The 14,491-nt window shown below is 41.7% G+C and overlaps 1 protein-coding gene and 1 pseudogene across 2 annotated transcripts in view; both read right to left on the bottom strand.

Moving 5' to 3' along the window:
• Positions 1 to 14,491, bottom strand: part of CENPP (centromere protein P) — a 228,222-nt gene that overhangs the window by 35,768 nt on the left and 177,963 nt on the right. The gene's annotated exons all lie outside the window — the stretch shown is intronic.
• On the bottom strand, positions 808 to 1,314 carry LOC114200772 (large ribosomal subunit protein eL21 pseudogene; annotated as a pseudogene).

The following is a 14,491-nucleotide window of genomic DNA, read 5'->3' as shown; positions in this document are numbered from 1 at the left end:
GTATTATAAATTCTATGGCTGGACAAACGTGTAATGACATGGATCCACCATTAGGGTATCACGCAGGATAGTTTCACTGCCTTAAAGGTTCTCTGTGCTCTGCTGATTCAGCCCTCCCCCCAACCTGACCCCTGGCAACCACCGATCTTTCACTCTTCTCCACAGCTGTGCCTTTACCAGAATGTAATACAGTTGGAATCGTAAAGTATGTAGCCTTTTCAAACTAACTTCTTTCACTAGTAATGTGCATTCAAGTTTCCTCCATGTCTTTTCATGGCTTGGTAGAGCATTTCCTTTAAGCACTGAATAATATTCCCTTGTGTGGATGGACCGCAGGTTATTTATCCATCACCTACTGAACAGCATCTTGGTTGCTTCCAAGTTTTGGCAGGCATGAATAAAGCTGCTGTAAAACATCTGTGTGCAGGTATTCCTGTGGACTTAAGTTTTCAACTCATTTGGGCTAATATCAAGGAGCATGGCTGCTGGATCACACGGTAAGAGTATGTTTAGTTTTCTAAGAAACCATCAGACTGTTTTCCAAAGGGGCTGCACCATTTTGCATTCCCACCAGCAAAGAATGAGAGTTCCTATTGCTCCGCATCCTTGCTTGCGTACGGTGTTGTTTGTGTTTTGGGTTTCTGCCGTTCTACTAAGTGTGCAGTGGTATCACATTGTTTAGCCCCCAAAGCCCTTTTCTCTCCTTACTGTGTAAGTATCTTTGGAGGGCGGGTGAGGGTCCCATTTCTTTTCTTTTCTTTTTTTTTATTTTTTTAGTCTTGAGGTCTTTTATTTTCTTTACATTTATCAGGCCATGAATTCACAGGGAATGGGTTCCAGCAGTTCAGGCTCCTTTCCATTAGTTCTCACAAAGTGGGCTTCTTTGGGTGGGGCAGGCTGGCGCTTCAGTTGAACCCAAGTACCTTTCTCTTTGGCTGCCTTCTTTTTCTGATCATTTTCCTTCACACGCTTCAGGAAGCTGTCTCGGCTCTTTGAGTGTTTAATATGCTCAATGTGTACATTAATTCTCTTGGCAAGAATCTTGCCCTTAACTTGTTTGCTTACAACAATGCCAACAGCATGCTGAGTAACACTGTAGACTCTTCCAGTTTTGCCATGGTAACATTTGTGGGGCATTCCTTTTTGAACAGTGCCCATTCCCTCGATGTCCACAATATCACCTTTCTTACAGATTCGCATGTATGTGGCCAAAGGAACAACTCCATGTTTTCTAAAAGGTCTAGAGAACATATAGCGGGTACCTCTCCTCTTTCCCTTTGTGTTGGTCATTTTGGCAAATTACTAGAAGATGGCGGTTCCTGAGGGTCCTATTTCTAATGTGAGAATCGTCCCAAATGTTTGGTAATCTTGAGCTATCTGCTCAGTACTAAGTGTATAGGATTAAAAGACTGACCAAAAGCTCTGAACATGTGGGTGGGGATGGTCAACCTTGTGCTTATACTGGATTGTATTAGTAGTGAGTCTGGATTCTGAACATGGTGGGGAACTTCCCTGTTCCACTTGCCACCCAAGCCAAGTGGATGAGAACGCAGGTTCAATTTGGGGGCAGATGCCTAATACTTAGAACAAATGATGGAGCCATCAGGAGGACTGGGGTCATCTGACCTGCTACTCTTTTATTTTTTTTTAAGATTTTATTTATTTGAGAGAGAGAGAGCACAAGCAGGGGAGGGGCAGAGGGAAGCAGACTCCCTGCTGAGCATGGAGCCTGACGTGGGACTAGATCCCAGGACCCTGGGTTCATGACTCAAGAGAAAGGCAGATGCTTCACAGACTGAGCCACCCAGGCGCCCCCTGACCTACTACTCTTAAGGGGAGTCTCCAGCAAACCTCACTGTTGCCAGCATTTATAAGTTCTAAACCTGGAACACCCACATGTCTTTGGACTGTGGTGTTGTCTGTCAGAGTCTATGTGCCTTTAATGTTTAAGGAATTTCTCAAAATTTCTTTCTTCTAATAGTACTAATTATTTTGCAGTACAGTGTTACCAAAAAAACCCCCAAACAACAAAAACCCCCAACAAATATAGTTTCTGTTATTTTTGGAATTGGGGTGGCCCACGTGCTTAGTCAATCATCTTGATTTGATCTACTCAGGTCATTTAAGATTTTGGAATAACAAAAATGTAGCTCCTGCCAGAAAATCTGGACACCTGAAGTAGAATAATAAGAATCTTAAAGATAGCTCTTCTATAATTACCTAGTCTATGACGGCATTTTGGGGGCAGATGTTATTCATTTTATTTGCACATACGTTATTCATTTTATTTGCACAAAAATTTGAAAGATAGGTATTACCATCCCAGTTGTACAGAGGAATAAACTTTAATCAGACACAACACTAACTCATCCAAGGTCCCCATAAGCAGTGGTGGAACTCTGCTCTCTGACCTCTTCATTTGTAGATAAACAAACAAACAAACAAACAAACCCCCCACAACTGAGGCCAAAGTAGACAACCAATTCGCCAGAGTAACCATAATCAGAAGGCTCTAAGCTCCTATGCACATTTTTCTTGTTATTGCTTCAAGGTTGGAAGTTACGTAATTTCAGTGACATTAATATGTAACAGCTCTTTGCTTTGTTATGCTTTGTTAACAACACTGCAGGACTGGGGGGAGCAGGCAGAGAGACAAGCCAGATAACCCCACTTACAGGCATCCCAGAAATGCACAGTCCTCAACGTGGCAACAAGGGCATCTCTGGGCCCTGGTAAATCTCAAGTGGTACCATGTCGGCTGGTGTGAACTTTAAGTTTTTTTTTTTTAATGCAAACAGTCTACGGAAACCACACATTTCTTAATCAGCCTCTACTTCTGAGCTTCCAGCCCCGCCTTCCTGGCCTCCAGACTAATGCCTTCCCCTGACTTTGCTTTCTGCTTCTCCTGCGATTTAGAAAAAATATTTCCCTTGGTAACCATCTTCCCTGGTTACTCTCTTGGCTGTTCTGCACAAAGATCTGAAAGGCATTTGTCCCCAAGGGAAGCAGTTATTTTAGATTTTATTAAGAAGTCAGTTAACATTTCTCAACAATCCTCTTTCTTTGTTTTAAAGAAAGCTCTGGTTCTGTTTCATTTTCAGCTGGAGACTTAAATGACACCAAGCAAAGCCTACTTAGTTTAGAATTTCAGGTAAAAAAGTTTTAAATTTTAAGTTTCTACTAAAGCATGTGGAATGGTTTTAATATTTGGGTGTTTTATGTTGCAAATGTGTTTAACACTTGAGGAAATTAGCTCTTACTAATAGATTTTTAAAAGTTTAAAGTGTGCATTATGCTGCTTACTTGTTTTTTTTCAGGATGAATACTTCCCAAGTATTTTGAACTTTTACGGAATTAGGATTAAATATATTCTTAAATGTTTAAATAGAATTACATGCTCAATAGAATTATAAGTTGGTTTGAAAATTACATTCTCTATTTTTAAGACCTAAAAGAACATGAAGTATTAATTTAAAATGTTTTTCATTTTTAAGCCTGTTGAGTGAAGTTAAAAGGGACAACAGACATTTCATGGCTTTGTGCAGAAGTTTAAAATTCTCAATTTCATGTTTTAAAAACTTACTTAAGTAAGACAGTTGATGAAAAACTTTAAATGGAGAAAAACAATAAGTTAACCAAGACTTAGATGGTATTTAATGTTCGGATAAAACAGGAACTGCTAGAAAGAAAAATTTACTTGATCAAAATAATATCTACTGTGATTAGAGGACCATAAAATTTTACCTCTAGAAATATATTTACTCAATTGCAGAGATGCTTATTAAAGTAAATATTAAACATAATGCAAAGTTCTACATATCACTGAAAATAACAAAGGCCTAGGCATCAATTATAAAGTTAGTATTAAGAGGCCATTTTGTAAAAATCATTTAAACATTTCAACGAGACTGCTTAGATCCCGACTTTGTTAACATTAAGATAGCTCTGTAAATTTATTTTTGCCATGTATATTTAGATTTCTGGTAAGTAGAGGTGAGCCAGTTTTGGGGGGGAAAAAGAGAAAGCCTAAGGGAGATCTTCCAGGGTGTCTCTGGGGGAGGGCGAGCCCAGGCCCTAGGACCATGGCCGTCTGAGACCCCCTCCAGGGCTGGGCTCCTCATAACTCTCACCCATTTCAGGATGGGGAGTCTGCACAGATGGCCGTCAACGCAAGACAGTTTCCGTGAACTCGCTGCATGCCAAGCGTAGCCGTGACACTCTCCATCAGAGCCCACATCCCCGCCACTCGGCACATGCTGCTCCCACCCTGGCTCGCCGCCCAACTTCGCACACTGCTTCCCCTGCTGCCATTGCGGCTCCTTGCCAACCCATCCACTCGCTTTCTGAATCGACTTTTATAATGTCAACTGCCTGTTGGCTGAGGGATTTGCTCCTCTCATACCCTTTGCATGTTAGTTCTACTAAAACTAAAGTGGGTGACATAGATTTATTCTAATGTAGTTTCATTTCAATGACCTCCAGCAGAGGTTTCTGAAGAGACAGTAATTAATGGGCATATATACCGAACAAAAGCTTGAAGGCTGAGGTTAGCGGACGAGCTTGGTCCATGTGTAACTGGCCTGGGGAGGAGGACACTGGCAGATGACGTTAAAAAGAACTAGTGACATTCAAGAGGACACACCGAGCTGACAGTGCGCCCTCTCCTCTCACCACACCCTACAAGTAACAGAAGATCTCTTGCAAACAAAGACCCAGGGAATGCACAGCTGCACTAGGAGCTAAGAAGGGGAGGGGCTCCCGGCCAGACAGACCCCTGGAGGAGCCCCTCAACAACCAGGAAGCAGGCTGAAAAAGAGACTGAGTAAAGGAGAGCTTGTATGGAAAAGCAAGTCGTCGTTAGGTTAAAAGATCCCAAAGATAAATTAAAAAAAACAAAAACAAAACAAAATGAAAACAAGCCTACACATTATAGTAAAACTTCTGAATATTAAAGATGAGTTGAAAATATGAAAACAACTTTCAAAGAAAGAGGAAACAAAAGATTTCTTACAAATGAGATGAGAATCACATTTAAGTTAGACTTCTCATCAGTAACACCAGAGAATGGACAACAGCTAAGGTTTGCAGGAAAACAATTTTGAAGTCATTATTCTATTTCCAACTAAACAATGATATTTTCTGATGTAAGATTTCAAAAATTTTAAAATCCAACACATTCTTTTAGAGAAAGAGGATATATTTTATCAGGAAATAAAAGTAATCTGAGGGAACTCCTGGTTCTGATAATGCATACTAAGCACTTCAGAGCAGCAGCTGCTGAGAATGATTAGAGGAAAAGAGCAAGCCTAATAATTGGGATAGAATTGAAACCAAATAGGTTTTGAACAGCTTTTCTTCTGAAGGCATCTAGAAGGAGGGTCCAGAAGAGGCAGCAGAGGATTTCTCTGTAGCTTTAAAACAGCCTCGGGAGGCAAGAGAGAAATAAAACTCAAGGAACTGGGGCGCCTGGGTGGGCTGAGCATCAGACTCTTGTTTTCGGCTCGGGTCCTGACCTCAGGGCTGTGGGATCCAGCCCTGCATCAGGCTCCGCACTCAGCAGGGAGTCTGTTTGAGATTCTCTCTCTCTCCTGCTCTTCTCCACCCCCCTGCACTCCCATGCACACACTCTCTCTCAAATAAATAAGTACAATCTTTAAAAAACAAACAACATGAAACAAAATAACCCATCTACAAACAGGGCCATGCCAGCAGCAGGGTGAAGGGAGGGTGATGTGATGAAGTCCCCAGGCTTTGGTTTGGGGCCCAGTGTAATTAGTAATTAGGTACAGTGAGGCTCAGCTTCAGATCACTCAGTCTATAACTGGTAGTGCTTCATCTTGTGCCCGAAGCAGATGTAAATCCTTCTGAGATAAAGAATATATCACCCAAGCCTTCAAAGTATTTTCCTAATTTTCATTATACAACATCTGGTCCTCAATCAAAAGCCATCAGGCATACGAAGAAACCAAACAACACAGCTACAACCCCAGGGAAATAAGAGACAATAGAAAACAGGGTCCAGAAAATGGGAGTCTTCAGATACAGACTTTAAGAAAAATGTGATTAACATGTTCAAAAAGTAAAAAAGACTGAAACTTTCAGTAGAGAATCAGAAACAATGAGAAGACCTCACTGAAAACTCAAAAACTAAAACCCACAATAACAGAATCAAAGAGAGTCAACGGACAGATTTGCTGCTAGAGAGACAGTGAACTGGGATAGAGAGGGGCAGGGGTAAAGACAGCGAGAGAGGGCAGACGCAGGGAGAAGGCCACCACCCCTGCAGGTGCGGCTCTGAACAGAAGCGGGGCAGAAGTGGGAAAGTATTAGGTGGAGAGATAAGGGCTGACAAAGTCTCCAAATTTAATGAACATAAGGCCATAGATTGAAGAAATGCTGTAAGTCCCAAAGAGGATAAAAAAAAGAAAATCCTATCTCTGTACAATAGAGCAAAAACCAGCTGGAAACCAAAGCCAAAAAGACAACATCTCAAAAGCCACCAGGAAAAAAGTAGTTACTTTTAAAGGGAAATAATCAGGTTGGCGGACGACTATTCATTCAAGACTAAGGAAACAAGAAGATGTTGGAATGAAATCTTCAAAATGATGAAACAAAACACTTGTCAACCTACAATTCCATGTCTAGCAAATACATTCTTTCAGAAAGACACAGTACATAAATCTTTTCAGATACACACACACACAAAGATCTGGTCACCAGGAGTCCTCCATTAAAGCAATTACTAAAAAGTGTTCTTCAGTCAGAAGAACATAACCCTGACCCTGACAGAAGACTGACGCTGTGGGACAGAATGAGGAGCTGAAAGGGTAAATGATTAGGTGATCGGAAAGCCCTGGCTCTCAGGTGGGGCAGGGTGACCCCCCCGTCCCTCAGGATACATCTGGTAATGTGTGAAGACGCTTTTGCTTGTCAGAGTCGAGGGAAAGGTGCTGGTTGCATCTATGGAGCAGAGGCCAGAGGTCCTACTAAATATGCAAAGGCCAGCCCCCCTCCCAAAAGAATTATCTAACCCAAATGTTAAAAGTGCTAAGGCTGAGAGAGCCTGACTTAAATGAACAATCATCATCATCATCCCCTTCTGAGGACTTAACATATATAAAAAATTAATATATGGACACAGCACTTGTACGGGGATGAGGCGACTGGAGGTGAAGCTGTCCCTTGCACTGTCCAGGAAGAAGAAAAGGTAGAGTTTATATTTATATTAAGAGTTGATAAGTTGAGATGTATGTGGTAATCTCTACAAAGAGAACAGTAAAAAGTATAAATTATAGTAACAGAACAATAAAAACTCAGTAATCAATTTTAAAACCAATTTCTTTCTTTCTTTTTTTTTAAAGATTTTATTTATTTATTTGAGAGAGAGAGAATGAGAGCATGAGAGGGAAGAGGGTCAGAGGGAGAAGCAGACTCCCCGCTGAGCAGGGAGCCCGATGTGGGACTCGATCCCGGGACTCCAGAATCATGACCTGAGCCGAAGGCAGTCGCTTAACCAACTGAGCCACCCAGGCGCCCGAAAACCAATTTCAATTTTAAAAAGCAAGCAAGAATGAAAAAAAGAACAACAAACCAACCAGAGAACAGGCAGGACAAGTAGAAAGCAAATAGAAAATAGATCTAAACCTAAAAATAGGTAGTAGCATAAGATATAGTGAACAATTCTATTTGTTTCAATATATATGTTCGTATATGTATATATACGAAAAATTCCCACAAAAAATGGACTAAACTAGAGGGTGGAAAACTAGGGCCCGTAGGCCATATTCTGTTTTTTTAAACAAAGTACCACCGGAACATAGTCCTGTGCATCTGTTTACTTACTGCCTGGAGCTACTTTGGGCTATAACATCAAAGCTGAGTGGTTTCAACAGGGACTGTTGAACCTCAAAGCCTAAAATACTTACCTTTTGAACCTTAAAGAAAAAGTGTGTCTACCCTTGTACCAAACTATGAGTTATGGTTAAGGCAACACATCTTTTCTGCCTTATAAACATATGCGTCATTTTGAGTTTTTAAAACATACATCCTTTTACAAATTTAAACATCTTAAGAAACCACTGATAAAGACTGTAAACTCTGGAGAGAGAAAACTGTGTGAACATGGCTTGTATCTTTATTTTTTAATTTATTTTATTTTTTTTAAGTTTATTTATTTAAGTAATCTCTACCCCGACATGGGGTTTGAACTCATGATCCCGAGATCAAGAGTCGTGTATTTTTCCAAATGAGCTAGCCAGGTGCCCCGTGGCTTGTATCTTTAAATCTCTTTTGGGCTTTCCTATGGGCAACAAACTAGAGCCCGCCCTGAAGAAGACCTTGCTGACGGAGCTGCCTGAGCACCAAAGACAGAGTCCGCCAGTACTGGGAAGGAGGAGACTTCATGGACTCGCTGCAAGTCTGAGTGGTACACAGTGGAGCACCATTATAAATGACTGAGGTTGCTAAGAAAGCTTCACCTGAGCACAACAGAATACAAACTGGAAGTAGGATCATCCATCAAGGAACGCTCAGTTCTGGCCACAAAAAACAGAGCAAAAGAAAACAGCATCTAAGAGTTAAGAGAAAACCTTGGGAAAGAGATCACCGTATGGAAATGGTTTGTTCATAAGTTATCACTAAAAGGCTCCACCTAGTTATAATTCATTAGATTTTGCCTGTAAGCAGTGTGCGACTATCTATGAAAAACCTCTGTGTCTGTTCCTCTAAACTAGGACGTGGTGGGCCCGCCGGTCCCTTGTCGCGGTGGGCGGTCATGGGCTCTGTAAGACATCCAGCAGCGTCCAGTCCCCCACACACATGGGGAGTCGGCAGCGCCCCTCCCAACGGTAACTAGTGAAGGAAGTCCAGACACTGCCAAGTGTCCCTGGGGGCAACGCCGTCTCTGGCTGAGAAGCACTGTTTTCAGTGGTGGGCTGGCAAACTTGGCCTCAAAGGATTTTTTAGCTTTTGCAGGCCGTATGTTAGCATTTGTTGAAACCACCCAACCACACCCTTTAGTGGAAAAGCCACCAAAAGTAGTGCACAGATAAATGAGCATGGCTGCTCAATAAAGCTTCATGTATGAATATTGAAATTTTAACTTCACAGGATATCATGAATTCTTCTTCTTCTTTTAAATCTTAAAACCATTTAAAAACATAAAAGCCACTTTGGCTTGTAGGCTATATTTAAAAACAAGCAGCAGATGGCTCCGTGTGGCCTCCGGTCTCCAATGTCCTGACCACTGATCTAACCTGTCAACCCCAGAGCCTGGTCTGGGACAAGAACTCCACCTCGAGGAAAGTGTGAGACCGTACAACCCACTAAGAGGTTCACGCCGGTGGGGATTTTGTTCATTTTGTGACTTAGACGTGTGATCCCACCATCTCACCCTGACATCAAGGTGGTAGCCCAATCCAAATATAGTGGTGAGGACATTTGAAAATTAAAGTGCACTTATTTAAAGTGAGCCTCTAAAACCATAGCCACAATCAAGATAATGGATATATCCATCATTCCCAAAGGCTCCCCCATGACCCTCGGTAATCTCCTATGCATGCTGGACTGCCAAACCCCTGTTCCCTGCCTTGGGGCAACCACTGATATGCTTTCCCTACAGAAGTTTGCGTTTTCTACAAATGGAATCGTATGTATACCCTTTTGTGTAAGGCTTCTTTATTCCACATAAGTATGCTGAGACTTAACCACTGTTGTTGCTATGTGGTGTTCCACTGTCTGCATATATTGCAATTTGTTTATCCACTAACATGCTGCTAGACATTTGGACGGCTCCACTTTTTGTCTCACACAAAGCAAGCTGCCATGAACATGCACATGTAAGTCTGTGTGTGGACATATGTTTTCATTTCTCTTGGGTGAATATCTAGCAGCAGAATGGCTGGGTAAATGGTAGGTGGACGCTGAGCTTCTGAAGAAACTGCCAAACCATTTCCCAGTGTTCATGCGGTTTTGCATTACCAACAGCATTTTATGAGAACCCTAGTCACTGCACACATTCATCAGCACTTGCCATGGCCTGTCTTTCGAATTTTAGCCATTCTGTTTGATGTGTGCTGCTATCTCCCTGAGGTTTTCATCTGCGTTTCCCTAATGACTAATGATTTTGAACACCCTTTCAGGTGCTTATTTGCCATTTGTGTATCTTCTTTGGTGATGTGTGTTCAAAACTTTGGGCTTTCAAAAACTGGGTTTTCTTTTCATGACTGAACTTAAGACTTCTTTATTCTTGATACAAGTCCCTTCTTGAATAATTATTCTGCAAACATTTTCCGCAGTATGTGGCATTTTCCTATTGTTAACAATGTCTTCTAAAGAGAAAAAGCTTTTGATATTGATGAAGTCCAATTAAAAAATATATACTTCTTGCTTTTTACTGCTGTTAAATCCAAGGTTACCAGAATTTTGTCCTAAGTTTTCTTCTACAAGTTTTCCACTTTGTGCTCTTATATTTATGATCTATTTTCTGTACTGTACATGATTACACACTCATTCTAGTACCATGTGTTGAAAAGATCGTCCTTCCTACATTAGATCACCTTGGCACTACTGCTGAAAACCAGCTGCCTGTGCAGGTTCGGTGTCCCACTGATGACTTGTCTATATCTCAACACCAGCATCACACTATCGTCACTCCCCCCCCTTAGGTTAAGTGTTGGTACCAGGTAATGCTATTCCTCCAAATTTGTTCCTCTCTCTTCCAAAGTTGCTTTGGCTATTCTAGGCTCTTTACATGTCCAAAGAAATTTTAGAATCACCTTGTCATTAAAAAAAAAAAGAAAAAAAAAAAAGCCTGCTGGACCAGCTTTGCAACAAATCTAGGTTAACTTTACAGAATTGAGAATTTAAACCTGAGTCATCTGACCTACATCCACTGTATGTGTCCCCTATACAGCTCTTTTTCCATTTACCTCAGCAACACTTCATAGTTTTCAGGGCCGCAATCTTGTACGTCTTTTGTCAGAAGTATCTTCAAGTATTTCACATTTTTATGCCTTTATAAGCGGTGTTGTATTTTTAACTTAACTTTCTTATTGCTGTTAGCATATAGAAATAATCTTGATTTTTGTATATTGATTTTATATACATCAATTTCTTTTCCTGTCTGGACGCATTTTGTTTCTTGGTCTCACATTACTATACTGACTAGAACATCTAATAAAATGTTGACTAGAAGTGGTGAGACCAGACATCCCTTCACTGTTCCTGATCTTAAGGGGAAAACATTATATTTCAAAATTAAGTACAGTGTTAGAGATAAGTTTTTTATATATGACAATTCTCAGATTTAGGTACACAGCAAGTTAAAATCAACAAAACTACACTGACACATCACTATCACCAAGTCCATAATTTACGTTACAGTTCACTCTTGGTAGTGTACATTCTATGGATTTGGACAAATGTGTAATGATAGGTATCCATCACTACAGGATTATGCAGAGTATTCTCACTGCCCTAAAAATCCTCTGTGCTCCATCTATTCATTCTTCCCCCTGGCAGCAACCGATCTTTTTACTCTCTACAGTTTTGCCTTTTCCAGAATGTCACAGAGTTGGAATAGTACAGTATTGGCCTTTTCAGATTGGCTTCTTTCACTTAGTGATGTGCATTTATTTCTTCCATGTCTTTTCACGGCCTAGTAGCCCATTTCTTTTTAGCGCTCAATAGTATTCCCTTGTGTGGATGGACCACTGTTTATCTATCCACCTACTGAAGGACATCTTGGTTGCTTCTAAGTGTGCTGTAAACATCAGCGTGCAGGACTTTGTGTGGACATGTCTTCAACTCTCTTGGGTAAATACCAAGGAGCATGATTGCTGCGTTACATGGTAAGAGTGTGTTTGGTTTCTAAGAAACTGCCAAACTATTCCCAAGTGGCTGTGCCACTATGCATTCCCTCTAGTCATGAATGTGAGTTCCTGCTGCTCCACATCCTTCTTGGCATTTGGTGTGAGTGTTTTTTATTTTGGCCATTCTAATAGATGTGTAGTGGTATCTCATTGTTTCTGTTTTTGTTTTTTTTTTTTAGAGAGAGTGTGCAAGCGGGAGGGAGGGGCAGATGGAGAGAGAAAGACTCTCAAGCAGACTCTGTGCTCAGCACAGAGCCCGAAGCAGCACTCAGTCTCACAACCCTCAGATCATGACCTGAGCTGAAATCAAGAGTTGGCTGCCCAACTGACTGAACCACTCAGGCGTCCCATCTCAGTGTTTTAACCTACAATCTGTCTACTATTTTTAAAATCTGTACTTGAGACAGGAGAGCAGAAACTGTAGATGATGACTGTACATTTATCTTCTTCGCAGTTCCACTTATTCCTTCATGCTGTTTGGAAGCTGTATTATTCAGTGTATAAAGGTTTGAGATTGTTTTGTCTTCGTGAAGAACAGACCCCTGTATCATTACACGATGGCTCTCTTCATGCTTGGCATTTGTGCTTCTCTATCTTACCTACTTCATCTTATGTTAATATACACACTCCACTTTTCGTTAGTTTTACCATGATATAAGTTTTCCCATCCTTTTAATTTTAACCCATTTGCATCTTTCTATTTAGCACGAGTTTCTTACAGGCAGCAATGGGTCCTGCTTTTTAAAAAAAATCTAATCTGGGGGGTGCCTGGGTGGCTCAGTAGGTTAAGTGTCTGCCTTTGGCTCAGGTCATGTTCCCCGCTCCGTGGGGAGCCTGCTTCTCCCTCTCCATCTGCTGCTCCCCCTTGCTTGCGCTCTCTGTCAAATAAATCAATCAATTAACAAAAAAATCTAACCTGGCAGTCTTTGCTTTTTAATTGTGGCATTTAACCAATTTATGTTTAACGTGATTTATATAAATACGTTTTAGATTATTTTTATTACTCCATTTGATCTCCTTTATTACCTTATTTGCTATAACTTTTTTTGTTTAGTGGTTATCTTAGGGCTTCAAGCATGCATCTTTAACTTATTACAGCTTATCTTCAAGTGACGTTATTCCACTTCATAGCAAAGAACCTTAAACAGTATGTGCACACATCTCCTCCTCCTTTATGTTTTTGTTCTCATACATTTTAATTCTACTTACGTTATAAACCCCAAAGTACAGTATTATTACATGAACACAATCTTTATGGACGACTTCTCCCGCATCTTTGTGTGCCTGCTATGTTTTCTCCAGACTCCCGGCCACCTGTTGGGTTCTCTGGAACATGGTCACATGATGGCACATGGTTTGATCCTTCAGAGATACTTGCTGTTCAGTTTTGTTAAACGGGACTACAGCAGCCGTTAGTCTGTGTGTGTGTGGGGGGGACTGTTTCCCTTGCTGTACCAGTGCCCTTTTGAACACTCTGCCTGATGCCCTGTGAAGTGCAGGTTTTCCACTCCGACTGGCAGGCACCCAAACTCTGGCCAGCCTTTTACAAGCCCCAGGGATTTTCCCTTTTGTCCTTTACAGTAGTTCTTCCTGCAGTGTCAAGAAGTTCACTCAATAGACATGCTAATCAGGACTCAGCTGAAGACCTGAGGTCTCTGGAAGGCTTTACTAGGGCAGCTCTCCTCTCTCTACTCTGCCCTGCAAACTCTTAGCTCCCTGAAATCCCAAGGGATTTTCAACTCGGGGAGCCCAGGACTCTGGCAGGATCCCCTCCCTGAGCATGGAAAAGAACTGCCTCAGGCTGTGTGTGAGACCAGTCACAGGGCTCACCTTGGACTCCCCTCCCCCCCGCCCACCTCCCCACCCTCCCAGGGTTCAAGGTCCTGTGCTACTTCATACCTAAGGTTTGGAGAAAAACGCAGCTTCATGTTTTTATCCTAATTTTAAGTTATCTCGGGTCGGGTCTCTGTTACTCCATTTTGGCTAGAAGCAGAAGTCAGATTTGAGTTTTGTCACAAAACTGCTATAATGGCTGACGGGTTCTCTATAAAGTGACCGTGAACTAACGTCCAGCTTCTCCAGGAGTCGCTGCTTCTCAGAGCCACTCTGGTCACTAATCGTGTAACTTGAAGGAATGTCAGCCACACAGGGATGGCAACCCCACAGCTCATGTTCTTGGCCTTCTGGTGATGTACATATGGAAGAATATAAAAAATAGGTCTGTGAGTGACATCTGTACTTAGGCAAACAACTATGGTGGCAACCCTGTGTTTGCTACAACCACTGTAGGTTTCTGCTGACAGAAGTCACAGTATTTGGCTAGACTGGTACTGATCACCCCCAGTTCCTACACATTTGGGGGGTGGGCACTGTGGCATGAGGAAGGTCTCGCCTCACTGCCCAGTACATGGTTTTCCATTCAGATACCCTTTGGGGTTCCTACAACCTGCCCACAGGTTTTGAAGCAGACCTGTAATATAGCAGCGTCTGATGTCAGTAGAGCACTTTACTTCATGCAGAAAGGTTGAACCCAATGCTTACAGGGTCTCTTGTCTATTTCCTAAGGTCCCAGCCAGATTGCTGGGTTCACAGTCTATGGCCATGTTTTTGGCCCTTTGAGC

This window comes from Eumetopias jubatus, unplaced genomic scaffold (genome assembly GCF_037043125.1).
Source record: "Eumetopias jubatus isolate StellerSeaLion01/CBP00866 unplaced genomic scaffold, mEumJub1_p1.0 scaffold_15, whole genome shotgun sequence".
NCBI lineage: Eukaryota > Metazoa > Chordata > Mammalia > Carnivora > Otariidae > Eumetopias > Eumetopias jubatus.
The sequence above is the reverse complement of the archived record's forward strand: the minus strand, read 5'-3'. Positions and strand labels throughout refer to the sequence as shown.